Below are 19,185 nucleotides of genomic sequence, written 5' to 3'. Positions count from 1 at the left end.
TTTTCATGCTACACAGACAGTGTCTTCATACAGCTAGGGCTCACCACAGCCCTTGACTGCACCAAGACACCGCAATGAGCGACAGAAGCTGCATCACTTGGGTCTACTAAGTCCAGGCTGCGACGTTAACCCGACTGTAAAATCAACGGGCAACAATTACTTTCTCAGCATATAGTCTGTATTCAAACCATGTGTGACTTTTAATTTTATCTGAAAGGAAGAGGACATGGTGGAACCTCCCCTGTAGAAACAACTCTGCCCCCTTCTCCATGACTATCCTGAAAAACAACTGCATAAATCTTCCTTAAGCAAGAAGGAGAAGAAACTGATTTCAAAGGCACTTTCTTTACAGCTGTAGAATCTGCTTCTGCATATAAATAGCCATAGCTGATAGGAAGTGAGCTGAAACAGCTATCGAGCAGGGAAAATAGCATCCAGTTGGATTCCAGGACCAGGTTCTGGCTCAGATCTTCTATGGAACTCTGACCAGCCCACCCTCCCACCAGCTTACCTTTCTTCTTGTGTTTGTACAGAGTTTGCTTAAACCCGTTGACAAAACCTAACACCATCACACCGTATCCATTCTAATGGTCCTCTAGGGACCACACCCTAAGCATCCAAACAAACTCATGCTGTGGCAATAAGAAGTGCCCCATATTATCTTCACATCCTCTGCCCAAAACTCAAATGTTTACTTTCCTAAAAATGGACTAACACTGGGAATTCATTGTTAATGAAATAAAAACATATTCCTATTTGCTAATTATTTTTACTCACTTATGGTAGAAAAAAAAAGAGGAGAGGAGAGAGAGACTGAGCTTCAAACCCTATAATTTGGTGACCAATTAGTCTCTGATTTACCGTGATGTGCTTAGAAAGGGTGTTTTTTTTTTAATATTAAAAAAGGCTTGCAGCTGAAAATTTACATTTAAAAAGTAATTAATGCCAATTCAATGAAGAAATCTTGAGTTTCCTACAGAATTACATTGAACTTCAAGCCCTTCATAAGTCTAGCGAGGCTTGATCATCTGTAAGAGACGCTTCATTAGTGTTCTGCTTAGCACCATGTGCGGGGGGGGCCTTACCCCAGGTGAACTCTATCAGATCCCTTCTCCCTTTCCTACTTCCCCTATGACCCTCAGTCCTTAGAGCCAGGCGGAAGAAGAACGGGACTCATGGTTGTCTGGAAAGACTTAGTCCTTCGGGTTCCAAGTAAGTGCCTCTAGGCCTAAGACCACTGCCTCAACACCAACTGCTCTTCTCCTGAATTTCCCTCTTCTCCTTTCTCCCCTCCCTGGCTCTCTGAATTTGTCTCCTAAAGTGAGCTTACATTTTCTTCTTGCCCCATTAGACATGAGCTTTCTTTAGCAAGGAGGATGAAGTAATCTGAAGTGGTTTAATGGCCCAGTATTGCTCTACTGTCTAAGAACCTCAAATATTATCACCTAACTTCTCCAAGGAGTCTTCACTAACTAGAAGAGGATCTATGTTAGTCTAAACACTATTGGGCATAAGAGACAGTCCATAGATTCTTGACAGTCTCTTTATGGATTGTTTCCCATTTTAATATTTGTTTTGGATAATTTCATACATGTATACAACATATGAACATACCTACCCTTCATTTCCTTCCTTCAACTCTTCCTATGTCCTTCCCCAAAATACTTCCATCCTAACTTAATATATATCCACTGAATCCAGTTAATGTTACCTGGATGTGTCCTTCTAGCTTTTATATTGACAAAATCGGAAACAAATTTCAATTTACTAAAAGATTTTATTAAAATGAAAATAAATGGAGATGTGATAGGTGTTAGTGTTTCCAAACAGTGTAAAATGTCAGCGATTCGCAACCTCTCATTCCATCACTGTACCATTCAGCCATGAACACGCATCTGTCTCTTACATCTGTGGCCACCACTGAATATGGTCAGTGATCACTAATGCATGAAATATGTAATATATTCACAAATAAATGCCAGACCTCACAAATGATTTTATTTGTCTTAAATCAATACCAAATGTCCAAAATGAGTCAAATAATTTAACCATTGATTCCCCTACCCTCTATGGGTTTGTACAATGCTCTGTACTAAGATTATAGAGTTAGACAAATGCTATTTCCATTTATTAAAGTCACTCTGTGACAGGCATTTTACATACATATATACAAGCTTGCCAACAAGGACTTTCTTACTATTCCCATTTTATTGGCAAGACATGTGGTGTTAAAAGAAACTACAGTCTACTGTCATTAGCAAGAGTCAAAGCTCAAATTCCAAGCAGCGCTACGAAACTAAAGACCACACCAGAAAAGAGACTTGAAAATGGGATGCATCCAGCATCACAGAGTTTATTCCTAAAATTGGAATGTGTATTTGATAACCTTTGTATAAACCATGTGTGTTCAAAGTCTGGAGGCTTAAGCTATGTTACATTATCTGTAGAGATCAGTGTGATGAAATGAAGTAAGACGTTGCTTTCAGCATCTCCATTTGAAGGCTATTTTCTGGATATGTCAAAGAATGTGAAGGCCCTGACCACTGAAAATTACATACCTTGTGAGATATGAAAGGACTGTCCCTTGTAACTAGGTAGTATTTCTCCTGTCTGTCCACTTTTCTCTGACCCAGATCACAAGAGCTTCTAAAGACTACCCTCTGGCTCAGGTTTCCTGCCCCTGTCCTTTGTTAGGCTGAGAGGTCAAGCTATGACCTGTGTAACATCAGCTCTTAACCACTTCAAAATGAGGCATACTTCAAGACCTGAGATCTGTAGAATCTCACCATTCCTGGACTCGTGTATTGCCATGCCAAGAAATTTCTCTTCCGTGCAATAGTTGGAGGATATAGGGAACCCAAAATGAGCCTATAAGGTCTAAGTAACACCGGTCTCTAATTCCTTCTCACATTGGTTCCACCTATAAAACAGGACATCCTCATCACTTCACTCCATTAAAAATAATTTCTTCATCAACTCCCCAACCTACCTCTGGGAATGCATGCTAAGTATGGTGACATGATGCCAAAACAAGATATCTGTTTTAGCTTTTGGAGTCATCTTTCCCAGAAACGTAAGCTTTTTGCCTGATGTCTATATGAGCAGATCTTCTGATGCTGTTACCTATCTCATACATATCAAATCCTTGAACTTAATGGCTCTGACTCAACGGCTGAGACAGCCCAGATCCACCAAAGGCTGTGTGATATCAGACACGGTCTTTGGACATTTTACCAGCTCTCTTTAAATAGTACTAAATAATTACCAAGGCCAGCTCACAATTGGCAAGAGGGATTTCCCATTCCACCACACACTTGACTTTGAAGCTTTTCTAATAACGTATGACAATCCTCATCTGAAATGGCTTTGGCTCCCCAATCACCATTGGGGCTATCTTTTCCCTACCTCCCACAATGACATAGAAGGGAAATAGCGTTTCCCCTCTTGAAGTAGCCTATTATTCATCAAATCCCTTATTCTTAACAAGAGTCATTCAAATGCCTATCAAACCTGATCTCTCCACCTGATCACTCCAGTTGAATGCTAAGTAATCCTGCAGGTATTTAGGGACATATCATGTAGTACCCAAGTTATTAGTGATTTTACTATAATGATTGCTGCCACCGTATAAGCACACCAGGAGGCCAACAAAGAACACTCGGCTGAGGAGGTCTCAAGCCACAGGACTCTACGTCAAGGCTGGCAATGTAGGAATAACCAGAGAGCTTATTCCAAGCCCTTGCAGGACGTAAGAATACAAGTAGCCCCAGTCACAGCACAGCTTCGACTCTACAGAAAACATAGACTTTTAAAACAACTGCTTCCTTAGCCATTTCATCTTCTGCTCAAACAAATCCCCAGCAAAGCACCACACACCATCAAAATCTGATTTCTCAACCTCTGTAAGCCTCGAAGACAGGAGCCTGATTACTGGGGCTGACTTCCAGATACGTGGTGCACTTGATTCTAGCAGCCTTCTCCCCAAGATGAAGGCTGCCTCCCACACAGCCTACCTAATGAGTGATGCTAACAGCACTGTTAACTATGCCACATCATTAATTGCTCAATCTAAATTAATCAGATATCCTAACATTTCTCTTGTTTTTTTTCCAAGGCTCTTGTTAAAATAGGCTTAAAAAATCAGGTCTCTGTTAATGAATGCAATAACAATATTCTATCTCTACATACTGCCCGACACCTACCTCTAAAGTTCGCAACATCCACAAAGGTAAAAGGGTCATAGAACTGTGCATTCACCTTAGCTATATGCACAATAGGGATTCAACCTGTCTCAACTAGACCTAAGTAATATTTTTCCACAAACAGCAATTTAAAATTTATAATGACCTTCCTGGCAAGTCTTGCCTTGTCTTGTTTTATCTGAGTACCCCAGAATGATAATGTCAAGAAACAGAAGTCCCTTTGTTTCCTCTGTGCCAGCTAAAACATCATATCCATTGCAAAATCTCCCAAGAAGATGCTGAGAGTAAGAATCTGCAGACAGGGGTGACTTTGCAGATGTAAGTAATACCTGATACTGGATTCAGAAGTAGACCAAATAGCCAGGCAGGCAGCCTATACCCATAATCTCCAGCCCTCACTAGGGAAGCGAAAGTAGGAGGGTCGCTGCAACTTTGAGGTCAACCTGGTCTATATAAAATGTTCCAAGTTACTCATGGCTGTATAACAAGATCCCTATCTCATAAAAAGCAAAAATAAAACAAGCAGAGCCGCTGATCTTCTGCTCAGTGTGAAATGAAGAAAAGTCAAGGGAGGGTCTCCAGTCAGCATAGTCATTCTCATTAGTAAGACGGGTCCCCAAGTCACAGAATCACCATGTTTATAACATGAGGATGAGGGAAAGGGAGAAAGGTATATGGAGGGAATCCAAAGATCTAGTTTCAAACCCCACATCTGTCTTCCTAGCCGTGTGGTACTGGCAGACTGTTTTGCCAGGCTGGTGGTACTCTGCTCCTCCTACCCAGAAAGCAGTAGTACAAACTTCATGTCAAAACTCTCACAAGCAATTATGTTTATAAAGTCTATTGCCAAGTCCCTGAAATGTAAGGAATGATCTTTAAATATTAGGTCTTTTGTTTTTAATGGTTATTATTATTATTATTATTATTATTATTATTACAAGCAGGGCAAGGCAAGAATGTTTGAGGAGAGATCGGCAATATGGGATAAGGTTTCATGAAGATATATTATCCCCAAGTGCATTAAGTTTTATCCTAAGTATGTGCACCCTGTTCCCCACAGGTCGTTCTCCATACAGTGTTCAGATCAGGTTCCTAGGCTTCTGCCTGCAAGTGACATGGATTTGCACACACTTGTGTTTCTCAAAACAAAGCAAAAATTTCGAGTTCCAAAGAGCAAGAGAGGACCACTCCCAGTTTTAGAAAAGAACCAGGTATATACCAGGAACCACACTATTTACATCAAAATCTCTTCTTTCCTAGGGCTAGCACATGAACTAGCACCCCTTTACTTCAGTATGGCAAACTGTTCTTGTCAAAATACTCTGACAAACTCCATCATCCGAGAGTTGCCTTCAGGGACTAATGTAACTCCCCACCTTCTCCATTGACAAGGGAAGTGAAAAGAGATGGAACCGAGGGGTCCTTCCCTAACGTTAGGTGAAGGATAAGGAAACTCCAAGGCCTTTGATGATTTAGTCATCTTTTGCACAGTTACCTAGAGGAGGAAATAGCCAAGAGACCAGGAACATCCTAGTTACTGAGTCCCCAGCAACATCCTCTCACAGTTATCCCAGATAGGACAAACTCTTGCAGAGACCAGGAATGTCCTTGATCCTGGGTCCCCAGCATCATCAGAGTTAAATGATGCAGGCATCGTGTTCTCTCCACCTGTACACTGGGAACACCATGCTGCCAGCTCAAAATCAGCTAATGAGAAGAAGTTGTATAGCACCACTGGGTGAGTTCTGAGATCTCCGGGGAGGAAAACACATAGAAAAGATGATTTTTTTTTGTAGATTCCTAACTCAGAACATAATTCGCTGGAGTTTTCCTGTCTTCTAACACCTGAAAGTTTGGAACAGGAACCTGTGCAGAGGCAACTAAATCACACCAAGAGAAGTCATTCAAGTAGCATGTTGCTAGAAAATGCCACAGGCTTACTTAAATCAACTGATTGGAAAGCTGAAAGATTTTCCAGACAGCTCAAGCAAACTCACTGTGTCTCAATTTCAATATACTTGTTTGGCTCTGTTGGGCTTATGTAACTTTTAGGACCACTGCAGATAGTGAGACTCATGCCTCACTAGTTAGGGGCTACCAAAGTACTTTCTGAGTCTGTTTTTACCTCCTTGATCAGAAAATGTATTTGGAGGTAACTCAGTTCAAATGCTATAAGGGAGGGATCAATAAAAACTGAATACAAAATGCCTTATATTATAGGATGAGCCAATACCTTTCAAAAACCACAGCACAACCACAATCCAAAGTTATTGTTCCACTCAAAATCCAGTTGCATGATGACTTATACGAAAGAACGAATGAAATGGAGGGAGGAAGAAAGGGAGCGAGAGAGGGAGGTAAGGAACCCTAAAGGTTGTGTGGTTGAACAAATAAGTAAACCTCACATACATGGATGGACATTTGACATGTTAGGAAAGAAAATGAGTCTCTAATACACTCTTCCCAGAAACAAACTGCGCTGTGGCAGACACCACAATCCATCCCTACTCCCTCTCTTGCCTTTTGCAAAGATTTCAGATACTAAATCCAAGGAAAATCCAGCAACACTTCTTAAATAAAACCGAAATCCTGCAGCTCAATCCAGACCTAAGCACTGCTTACTGAAGTTGCCATATGTAGAATGGCTTTGGATTCAGGAAAGGAAGGATGGAAGGAAGACACCCAGCCAGTGGCCTGTGCCCTGGATCTCTCTCATGGGTGACCTGGTACAGGCAGGCTTCATTCCCTGCTTTCTTCGAAGAGTGATTTATCCTGAGCTCTTCCCAAAGGCTTGGGAGCAGAGATAAAGATTATCTCTCTTCCTGCCCATTTCTCCTTCAACTCGGAGCTATATATCTAGGGTCTGAGACGTGTGTGCCCTCGTCCTGGATATTCAATTCTGGACTCGCCGTATTTATCACTCACTTGCTGCAGTTCCTCACCATTTTTCCTTCTCTTTTCTTCCCGTCTTACTCCCTCATTCATTCCAGAGAGGCTGCCAGGCCATTTACAGACTGGAAAACAATGAATCTAGCTCGAGTTCAGAACAGACGCTCCTGGAATATTTAAATGAGATAAATGATGCCGGTGAGAACACCGGCTCCCTGACATATTGGAGTGCAGAGTGTCACGTAGAGCTGTCACTCCGAAGAATGATTCCAAGCTGCCTTCCTGCTGTCCTGCCACTCTGGCACCCTGGCACCCTACCATGAACGTGTAGTCCCTGCAGGAGTTGAGATAGCAAGCCCATCTCTCCTGCCTCAGGCCAAAACCAGCTGAAAAGCAGGTACTCTTTCTGAATAAACTTTCAGAAACTAACCTGGGGTTGGAGGTGAAGAATTGGAGCTACAACAGCATCTCCCACAAAACAAACGTGGCTTCATCTTGGTTGCAAATGCACCAGCCAGAGAAGCTATACAGGGTACGTGATCCCTCTAAATTGGACTATTGTGTTCAAGCCGTCATTTTTCATTTTTTAAACTAGGATCCCTTCAGGTAATCAGTAACCTTGAAAAGAACTGAACTCTCCAGCACAGGTCTGCAGAAAGTCCTCTGAGAGACTAGGAAAGTTGGTGGAAAAAAATATAAACATCACTGCCCACGCTGCCCCTCTGCCTCCTCCTCGTCCCTTGCTATCTCCTTCTATCTTCGCCTTGAACATTTCACAAAGTTTAGACGGGTTTAGGTTATCACTCAAACGCTGTGACTCCGTCTCGGGGAAATTGTTCCTGTAATGGAGTTCTCAATTTATTGGTCAATTTCACCTTGATTTTGTGTCACTGTTAGTTTTGCTAGCCCTTCACCTTGTATTACATGCTCTTAAAAAATGTGATACATTTTCAAATATTTTAAATATCAGAGATAATTTGATTCAACTCATAATCTCCTGGAAAAAAATAAATAAAAATACATTTTTTTTTAAAAAGGATATTGTTTGCCAGCCTTGTCTTTTTGTAGATAGCTAAAATCTGCCACCTTCTGGATTTGCAGCAGAAGTTAGGATGAGTTGGCGTACCTTTCTGAGGCAAAGGCTGGAGAGCCTTCAGCTACGTAGTGACACTGCCATCTAGTGGCTCTTTCCTAGACTAACAATTCCATGAAACAGGAGAGAAAACGGGCTTTTCCAAAGAGGAGCATATACTGGTTGAAAGCAGTTTACTCAAATGAAAAGAGCAAAAATTAAAAATAAATATTCAGAAAGTGTATTCTAGTTTATTCCAAGAGTTACCATTTGTGAAATAGAAGAACTTAAGGGGATATTTATGTTCACATGGACGCAACCTCCTGTGGGGAGAGGGATGTGTTCTTACTTCCAAAGGCAATAAAAATGGGACAATGCCCACATTAGCACCACGAAAATTTCATCCTCCACATAAAAGAATATGAGACTTGGAGCTGCTTATCCGCGTTTTATCTTCTTGGTCTGAGGGATGGGCTAAATATTGGTTGTCTGCTAGTCTTAATGCTGCAATGAAAATATGACCGATGCATTTACACTTATAGGATTTCTGGGCTCTGCACTCTGAGTCGTCCTCGGATCTTTTCTGCGTCTGGGGAGAATCCATGTTGAGGAGCACAGTGAAGTGAGCTGTCCTCATGGTCCTTGCCTGGTCGACTGCAGGCATCCAGCAGCTGCGTGGAGAGCAGAGTGGCCCCTGCTGATCTTTGCAGGATGTCATTTCAGGGCTTGCTTCTTGTAGACACTTTGAAATCTCCCTATCACTTTTCTGTAAGGAGATGAAGGGGCTTGGGGCATCTTTCCCATAGCCCCCACCTCCCCAGCGTCAGAGACACTCACAGCAATGTGCTGGAGATCCGAGGTTGTCAGGAATTTGACAAACTATCTCAGCTGCTGTAAATCTGCTTTGTGCCCGAAACACAGCAAAGCATGCATTGCATATCTCCAATCTGGTACCAAATTTTGTTTCAGAAGATCAAAATCAGTTTAAAGCTTTTACTGACGGAGAAAAAGGAGAGGCAGGCACAGTGCCCTCATCCTTCCGTTTTTCTGTCTCTTTCACTCAGGGCAGCTGTCTCACCTCAGCATGCAAGCTGAAACCACTCACACTTACCACCTTTGTTCTTCTCTGTGATCATGTGAGGCTGGCACACAGTGACTCACCCTTGGAGGCGTTAAGGTAGCCTCGGGTCACTGTGGACACCATATCAGCTGCACTGGAGACAGAATCCTTGCTTTTGATGCTATCTCATCTTTTATTGTTTAATACCATGCTTATTCGTGTGTTTTGTTTTGGTTTTGTGGGTAGAGGGATTGGAGTTACATGAAAAACTATTAAATTGGTCTGACCACCCCGGTGTAAGAAACACCGCATCTGAAGCTAGACTCAAGCTCCGAAGGATTTTAAAACTCAGAATGACAGGGCCTTGGTCTGGCTCAACATGCAATTCATTTGGGATCTAACAAAGGATTTCAGCAATGCTGCTGCCTGGGATATGATTAGTCAAACCCTCTACGAGCTGATATTGATCAGAGAGCGGAACTACTACCCCAGCTCTATTCTCCTTTCTCGGCGTGCTCCACAGGTGAGCTGCCATTCTGGGATGAGGCTTGAAGGGGAATAGGAGCATCAGGGCATGAGGAAGAGCACTGTGTCTAGACCAGCAGCCCCCGGGCTTTGGTGACCTTTTGATGGGGCCACCAAATGAGGTTTGTAGCATGCTTCTACTTGGGTTCTCCCCAAGAGGCTCTGATTTCCCACCTCCAAGGCTTGGGGTTGGAAATCCTCCAAGTAAATCCTCCTCACAAATCCCCCTTTCTCTCCTCTCCTCCAGATGGAAAAGCCAAACAGGAATGGAACATTCTCGCACTTTGCTAAATGTAGAGCTACTCTAGCCACCAGCTACTGGTTAAGTTGGCTGTTGCAAGGGATACTGGGGACTGGGGAGCAATGAGTACATTCTGTAGACAGGTTGTTACAGTACCAGCCATTTACAATGTGCAGGCTGCTGGCAGGAACAGATTTAAAGACCTGGAGGATGCTTTTTCTGAGAATATGCATAATGGAGAGGGTCAAGAATTTCTTGTGTATCATAGTCACACACTGGTATACATAGGTTCATTTTGTATTATTTCAGTTATTCATGATTAACTGGGTCCATATCTACTCAATGGAAAATGGCATAAATAAGTAGCTCATGGTTTCCTTCTGTGATTAAAAACAACAACAATTTAGCATGCTCTAATTAGACAGTAAATTATCCCTTGGCCCAGTATATCCATAATGTATATGTACCTTCCCACTAATCACTGAGTAGCTATGTGGGTTATCAGCTCAACTATCATGGTATCAAAGCACTTATTTTTCAAATAACCCTTACCTAGTAACCTAATACCATGTCACAATGCCTAGAATCAGGGTAGGCATGGTGCAATATAAGGTATTTTGAGATAAAAGTGAGGAGGGACCACATTCATTTAACTTACAGTATAATGTTAGAATAGTTCTGCTTTATCATTTTTGTTAATCCTTCATTTTGCATGGTTTATAAATTAAACTTCATCATGGTGTGCTCATATAGGAAATTTGTACGTATAGCGTTTGTTATGATCCACAATTGCAGGTATCGACTGGACATCTTAGACTGTACCTACATGGAACACTAGGAAGTGCTGCACACAAACATGCACTGATAGGTCTTCCACATTAGTGTTAAACATCAAGAGCCAAAACCATTTCCTGGATTCAAGGATCTCTCAGGCTAGATGGCAAAAGACAATTGACACAAGGAACTGTGGAACACCGTGGTAGGAACAAGAACAAAGTGAGGATGGAAAGGCAAAGTTTTTCAGGAAGGGTCAGAGAAAATCCACACCGAGAAGATACCAGAAGGTTTAAATAATAAAAAAAAAAAAAAGAGGGGCAGGGACAAGATAAGAATCCAGAAAAATCCAGTGGCCTGGGCAGAAAGGGTGATAGCAGAGCTCTTGTATAGGATCAAGACTCTGAGGCAGACCTCCTGAGTGAAGTTGAATGTGGGAGCCGCAGATATCAGGCAGTCCCTCCCAATTGGACACAAGATGTCCTAGCAAGCAGTGTCAGAAGAAGCAGCTGACAGAATTCTTCTAGCAATGAGGTATTTTAGAGACTAGCTTTGGCAGCAGTGATGAGCAGCTGTCCCAGGGCCGATGAAAGAGGTAGAGACTTGAAAAGCAGGAAAAGGGCCATTTCGGTGTTCAAGTGAACAACAATGAGATCCTCCATTTGAGACAGAGAATTCGATACAGAGAGGGGAGACAGAAAGGTCTGAAGCAGAACTGAAAGACTCGGGTTCACGATGAGGCTAATGGCAAGAGGACTTACGTAGGTCGATAGAGCACTGGGGGTCAGTCTCCTGAGTCGCAGTAGGACAGAGGACAAAGAAAGGGGAGGAGAGGTGCTGGCATGATGGGGTAAACTGATAACTACCAGCACACACACACACACCCCACACACAAATAAATAAAGAAACAGCAAAGACAGGAAGGATAGCGAGTGCCGTGGGTCCTCAGATGAGTAGAGGTAGTCACTATAGCGTGAGTCGGTGTCTTCATGACCAGAAAAAAAAATAAGTTGAGGCACTCTGAACGCCCTTTTCTGCATGCCCAAAGCTGGGATTGTTTTGAGATTCTTCTCCTGTCTTCTAGGATGACATCGATGCCGTAATTTCTGAGACTTAGTTCAACTGGCTTTGCTCCAGGGTCATCCTCTGTCTACACTAATGGTCTGTCTTTCGTCCTTTTAGCACTTGCTCCCTCTCCAGAAGCCACCAATGCAGGATCTTTGTAGTGAACAAGCAAGCACCGGTGACCCCCAACAGCGTTCTCAGCACCAGGAAGTCTTGAAGCTAAGCTTTTCCAGCCTGCTCCAGACCGGGAAACGCAGCCTGCTGGCTATGTGCGCAGCCTCAGCTGCTTTGGCGAGATGGTCTCACAAGAATACCAGAAAGTTGCTGTCTTCCCGTCCCTATTTTAGAGGCAAGAAACTGACGCTTAGGATTATTAAGGAGGGGTGCGCTTTCATCCGACTCAGGACCCCATGCTTAGAACCCTCAGACAACACATTATCACCGAGTCTCTACTTTGTACCAGGCAGAGTTGTTACAGGTGCTGGGAATGGAGACGTGAACAAGGCAGACAAATAGCCTGCCCGCCCCCTACCGGAGCTCACATTCTAGGTGAGAGTCACGAGCCACACTCATAGATGCAGATGTACCTAGACAAGATCATCTCCAGTAATGAGAAGGCCCTTTTCCAAATACCTCCTTGTTCAGCTTTTGGACTCTGTGAGGCTGAGCTGCAAAGCCCCGCGATCGGCAACACAAACCCCTGATTGTTAGGAAGGCAGCACACCCACACAGCAGGCCCGTCTGCCGTGTTTGTGCTGCACGCTTCCCACCAAGCTCTTGAAACGTGTTAAATAATCATTGCCATTCCACCGCGAGTACATTTCTCTTTTATTTTAATCCTATTATAGAATTTTTTGATGGCAACCCGCTGTTAGAGTACATCTAACTATGTTAAAGCTCCCCAGGCCCTGAGCATGAAAGAACCTCTTCAGAACACACGCCAGGACAGGTGTACCTTGTTAGCATAGAAATGAAAATAAAAGGCACCGCTCTGGGGCAAGAAGGAGGAGCGTGGACATTCTAATGCCATTGCTTAGGAGGTGATCTCTCATTGATCTCTCCTTCCTGCTGCAGGGGCAGTGGCTGGATAGAGGCATGGGTTCTTTTCTGAGCCTGGTGCCTGATGCTTAAGAAGTGAAAACCAGAGCCTAAGCCTGGCAGACCTTCAGTGCATGAGCCCCCGCCGCTCTCACGGTCTAGGCACTTCTTGAGACAAGGATACCGATGGTCAGTGCAGCTTACCGGTCACTCCTCCACGCTGGTGATGTTTCAGCAATGCTGCAGAAATACATACTGGTTCACGTGCCTGGGGAGACATCTTTCCCCTCCTGCAATCATTAAATTGGAGAGTAGTCTGGCCTGGCACAAATCATAACTTCCTTGGCCACGTTGAGCTCATTCTCTTGAAACAAAGCTATGGTTATGGGTTGCCACGAGAACCTGTATTTTAGTGACTAGTTTCTCACTAAATAAATGACAAGGTGGGGTGATATTGTATCGGCAGTAGAAATTAGATGCTATGCAAGGCACTGCAAACCTCCAAGCCAAGAGAACATATAAAGGATGCTGCAAACAGACCCAATAATTGAAATCCACTTTGATAATATACACCTGCTCTTGTTTCTGGGGGTGACAGTGGCAATAATTAGCATCCACGTGTGTTTTCTGAGAAGCCGGTTCTTAAGAAAATTGCAATCAGTTTCTCAAATAGAGACCACATGTCTTTTTTCTTATCTTTCTGACCACAGAAGAAGAAATGTTGTATCTCAATGTACCTTTAGGAGGTAACATAAAGAGCAGATAACTAGTATATTAATCACACCTTCAAATGTTGCTTATGTATTCATCTCTTAAGAACAAGAGTGGTAACAAGGAGATAAATACAGGCTATTTTAAAGGTAGTTTAACCAAGTGTGAGGGAAGGAAGAAGGGAAAGAGAGAGGGAAATAAAGAGATAGAGATGGTTAGACAGACAGACAGATAAAGAGATAGGTACGTAGGTAGGTAGATAGATGATGATGATAGATAGATGATAGATAGATAGATAGATAGATAGATAGATAGATAGATAGATAGATAGATATAGATAGATAGATCACCAGATAGAACAGCTTGAGGCATCATTGCTGATGTGGGAGTCTGAGATACAGCTTCTTCCCCCTTCAACACCATAGAAAATTATTGTGAGTAAATTTTTTTAACTCGGGATGATATTTAAAATACTATATTTGACTACTAGCCATGCCTGAAACTATCCGAATAGACTCTTACACTACCAGTGTGTTTATCACGAGCATAACAAACACATCCATTCCTTGATTCTCGTGATGTTCCTCTGAAAGGGAGCATCTCCTGCTGCATTCAAAACCAATTCTTCCTAAGGATGTTTTATGAACATCAGATATCCTAGGAAGAACAAATACTAGGTTCTTAGAATGAAATGATGTGGCATTGCCCACGCAGAGTTCAGAGTCTAGCAAAGAATGTGAAATTCAGATAAAACAATATAGAACAGATAACACAAAGCTGCATCTGTTGCTGTAGGACACAGGAACCATATCACGGAGGAAGCTGTGTTTTAAATGCAACTCAGAGAGCAGATGGCATTTAGAGACGAAGAGTCAGGGAAGGGGAACTCCAAGGGTAGAAACGACAGTGGTGACTCAAAAACAAGAACGCGTGGCCAAGAGAGTGCTTCGGCATGTCTCTATCACAGGACTGTCGTTCTGGCATAAGAGACACAACTGGGGAAATAGACCGGAGTCAGATCATAACAAGGCAAGAATGCCAGAGGAAGGAAATTGGACCGGATCCCGTAGGTGTTGGAGCACATTCAACAATTATTTCAGCGGGAAGCTAGCATGAATAGAGCTTCCTCATCAATTAGCCCGACAACATTTTAACCTTAGCAGGTAATGGTAGTAGCAAACTGGCCCCCGGGTGCCAAGCTCAGCTGCAAAGGTCAGGTACTGGGTTGCCTGTGCCCCTTGCACCTGAGCTTGGAGAAATAACTACTTATTCAGACTGTCAGTCAGTGGCTTGCTGGAGGCACCCTCTGCGCGGGGACAATGAGAAGTGCTTCCCTTACTCAGTACTTAACAGCAGGATTTTGCTCTGCCCCACAGCTGTCATCTGGGACTGGGACCAAAAAAAAAAAAAAAAAAAAACCCTCAGCTTTGATTGGATACAAGGGATCAGGCTTTGGACACCCCCACTTTTACTATATATTTCTGTGAGCATGATTGACAAGGCCGGTGGCCTGTGTTGGTTTTTCAGCATGAGATAGAAAACAGGTCTGTTGATTTTATGTTTTACGGCTGATCGATGGGGTCAGAGCGAGGCTTTTGAGATTCGCCGAGAGGGAAGAACTGTGATGCTTTTGATGGCTTTGGGTTTTTTTTTGTTGTCTCTCCTTCTGGGAAGAAAGAAGGTCATGGTGACATCCTCTTCCAGACTTCCTGGCTCAGGCAGTGTCACTCCGAGGAGGCAATGCTGGGGGCGGTTCCAGCCAAGCAGAGGAAGGAGAGGTGACATCTAAGGGCTTTTGAAGAAATGCTGTATCTTTTGGCTAAGGAACCCCAACCGCACCTGCATTTCTGCAGGCTCTTCACTTGCTTTTTATATCCTCCTAGGCAGCATGCGGATTTGCTGAAAGGTGGAAAATATGCATAGCCCTTAGGCGGTAGAGAAGATGGCAAGGGCAGGGGACTCACCCGAGACTCAGCTGCCCCGTGACCAGGCACGTGGTGGTGCCCTCAGTCGGGACTACCCCTCTTTATACTGCAACGCTGCCACGAATAATAGCCGCCTGTTATTAAACACCTTCAGTACAAAGTGCACTAGTGTATGTGTGGTACTTAATGCTTACAAAGCCTCTATGGGACACCGTTGCAGAAGAAACTGGAGTTCTCAAGGGTTAAGTAGCTGGCACAGTGTCCTGCAACTAGAAACGCTTTGAGCCTGAAAACGTGCATTCTGAGCTGTTTGCTATGGCATGGTTTCTCTTCTTTGCTTTTCTTTGCTTTGCTCACTGTGTCGTGTTCAGAACCATTGTAAGAGTGAAAACCAAACTCCAGGAACTTGGGAGCGAGCTCAGTAAAAGTGCTGACCTTGAAAACCCAAGGACCGGAGTTTGATCCCCAGAACTCACATTTTTTAAAACACAAAAAGAAGGGAGCTCTGGAGAGAGCTCCAGTAGATAAAATATTTGCGGTGTTAGCATGAGAACCACGACCCAAATCCCCGGAATCCACATAAAATCCAGACAGGTGGTGCATGGCTCTAGTCCCAGGGCTCTCTTGGCAAGACGAGAGCTGGAGAAAGGAGAGTCTCTGCAAGGTCGGCTAGCCTCACATAGACAGAAGCCAGCAAGGCAGAAGGCAAAGACTAAAACCCTACCTAGTCCTCTGGCCTCTGCAAATGTACTGTGGCACAGGACGCGACATTGACATACAAACACGCATGCACATCCACAAATCCTGAAAACACCCAAGTATGGTGAGGCAATAGACAGGAGGATACCTGGAGTATATTAATCAGCTGGTTTGGCCTATATCAAGAGTTCCAGGCCACAGAGAGTCCCTGTCTCTGGCTTCTACATGTGCACATACACATGTGTAGGCACACACACACACACACACACACACACACACCAAGCTTTACAATGTGGTAAGTGGATTTTACATACAATGATGGGCTGAGCAAAGAGAAAATAGCCCTGCTATGATGTCCTCTCTGCCTCTTTGATTAGGAGCACAGTGGAATGAGATGTGGATACGCTTTCAAAAGCCAAAAGATTATGACCCAAGCAGAAGCATAGAAAGAACAGTCTCTTTACTGTGCCATTCAGCACCAATCAGGGAAGCCAAGAAACAGGAGGGGCTGCCCCAGAGCCATGGGGAACATTCCACTAGGGAAAGAGGTTAAATGGCCTTTTCAAAAAAAGGAGAGAGAGAGACATGCAGAGGCACAGCTGTTGAATTCAGTTGTGCAGGAGATGCAATCCCTGACCCAGTAATCCCTTTCCTCTCTTTCACTGATCTAAGCTTTTCCTCCAATGTTCAGCTCTCCACGGTTTGCATGTAAAAGCAGCACCGTGTGGCCATCATTAAAAAATATCATGACTAGAGGCTGCAACGAGACACTGATTGTCCCATTAAGCAACAGATTTCATAAACAAATGCGGTTCATTCTGCCCGCAGCTTGACATCGTGGTCTGAGGAGCGTGGCTGAAAGCAATTTATCTGCAAGCCTTCTACTTCACGTCTCAGATTCCAGAGAGCCCCTTCAAAGTCCCAGCAAAACAGATGTGCAACGGGTTTGCTGCAGGCATTCAGGGGTTAATCATCTCCCCTCATCTACTACCTACACCCACCCTCGGAAATCCTCTGAGGGTCCCTGTTGCTGCTAAGCCTCTGTGGCTACAAAGTCACCAGCTCGACCAACCAGAGCTGTGGCCTCCCGAGAAATGACAGATTTAAAGGAAGAAATACTGCGCACTCGCTGGAGGCGAGTTATTTTAATATAATGCCGAGATGACAGCCCTCCACATTTAATCATCAAACTCCTCATTTTTCGCCACGACATTAGAATTTCCCACAATTGGGAGGGAAAAAAAAATGTTTCTTTTCCATCCATGCCTGACAGTTGCATATTTGCAAGAAATGTCTGTAAACTTTCCCAATTATTTTTAATAAAATGCAAATTATTGTCTACATAAGCCGTCTTTTTCCTCAGCCACCACCCACAGCAAAGAGAGACAAAGGCCCTTGCTCTTGGGCAAGGCCTCGGTGGCTTTGTCATCCTCCTCATGGGAATAACTTACCAAGCAGAAAGCTGCTTCAGGTTTTGTCACCTGTATTATGACCATTTCCTTTTTAATAGCATCTGTAATCAGTGCCTGTCAGAGAAGCTGTGCATTTGATTATTTCTGCCTCAAGTGGGCTGACACAGCTTGGCTCGTTCCCAGTCATGAGCACAGACATATCTCTAGGTTTGGAGGCCATTAAAACGGACATTTGCATAAGGTCCCCTAAGATAGGTCTGTACCACACTCCAACTTGATTCCCATTAGCAGACAAGAAGCTGACAAATAAAGATAGGATATATCTCAATTAAAGAGACACGCCTAGTGTGGCGGCACACGGGTTTAATCCTTGAACCTGACTGGCAGAGAGAGGCAGGTGGATCTGTGTTAGTTCAAGGTCAGGCTTGTCTTCTTAGAGAGTTCCCAGGAAATCCAAGGCCACACAGAGAGACCTTATCTCTAAACACAAGAAAGCAAACAAACAACAAAGAAGGGACAAGTATCACTGCCTGCAGAAAGAACTGCACATGCAAAGGCAATAGACATGAAAAAATATGGAAGGAGGGTCTCTTGAGCAGCCTCTGTGGGGAGAAAGTGAGTACTGGTCCATGAATGGAGGACACATCAAAAGGTAAAGTGAGGGACTGGGAATACATTAATTGGTAGAGTGCCTACCAAGCCCTAGATTTGATCCCACCAGTGCATAGACTAGATAGGGTAGAACAGCCTATAATCCAAGCACGTGGGAGGTAAAGGGAAGAGAAAATCAAGGTCATCTTCAGCCACAGGGTGAATTTTACTAAAAGCCTGGGATATAGGAGATACATTATTTTAAAATTAATCACAAAACTAAAAGAAAGATGATTCAGAAGGTAGTTAGCCATGGTAGTTCTCTGGCTATTGGAGGTCAGCTCCAAAGGATGTTGGTGTTACAGGAAAACCATGAGAGAAGACTGTAGATGGAAGTTCCTGTCCCTCCTTGTCCCATAGACATTCAGTCCCAAAGAAACACACAGAGACATATAATAATTATAAACTGTTTGGCCTATTTCTCAGGCTTATTACTAACTACCTCTTACAACTTAAATTAACCCATAATCCTGATCTATATTTAGCCATGTGTCTTGGTACCTTTTTTTAGTAAGGCATTCTCATCTTGCTTCCTTTGCATCTGGCTTGCAATTGCATCTCTGTCTTTCCCCTCCTCAGAATTTTCCTGGTCTAGTTGTCTCACCTATACTTCCTGCCTCGCCAATCAGCATTTTTATTAAACCAATATGAGTAACAAATCTTTACAGTGTACAAGAGCATTATCCCATAGCAGAAGACCACTCAGTTTATAGACAATTTAAACTTTTGTTCCAGGCTGACAGAGACTATATTTAGGTATTCAGGATCCAAGGGTAGAGCCTGGTATTTAGAGTCCCAGGATTTTGAAGGCAGAAGCCACATCCTAGTGTCTCACTTGGCAGTGGAAGGGGGGAGGTTTTACATAATTAAACAGTTTGACATAACCTAAGATAAGCAGTTACCTGAGGGGAATTCTGGGTT

This window comes from Microtus pennsylvanicus, chromosome 15, assembly GCF_037038515.1.
Source record: "Microtus pennsylvanicus isolate mMicPen1 chromosome 15, mMicPen1.hap1, whole genome shotgun sequence".
NCBI lineage: Eukaryota > Metazoa > Chordata > Mammalia > Rodentia > Cricetidae > Microtus > Microtus pennsylvanicus.
The sequence above is the reverse complement of the archived record's forward strand: the minus strand, read 5'-3'. Positions refer to the sequence as shown.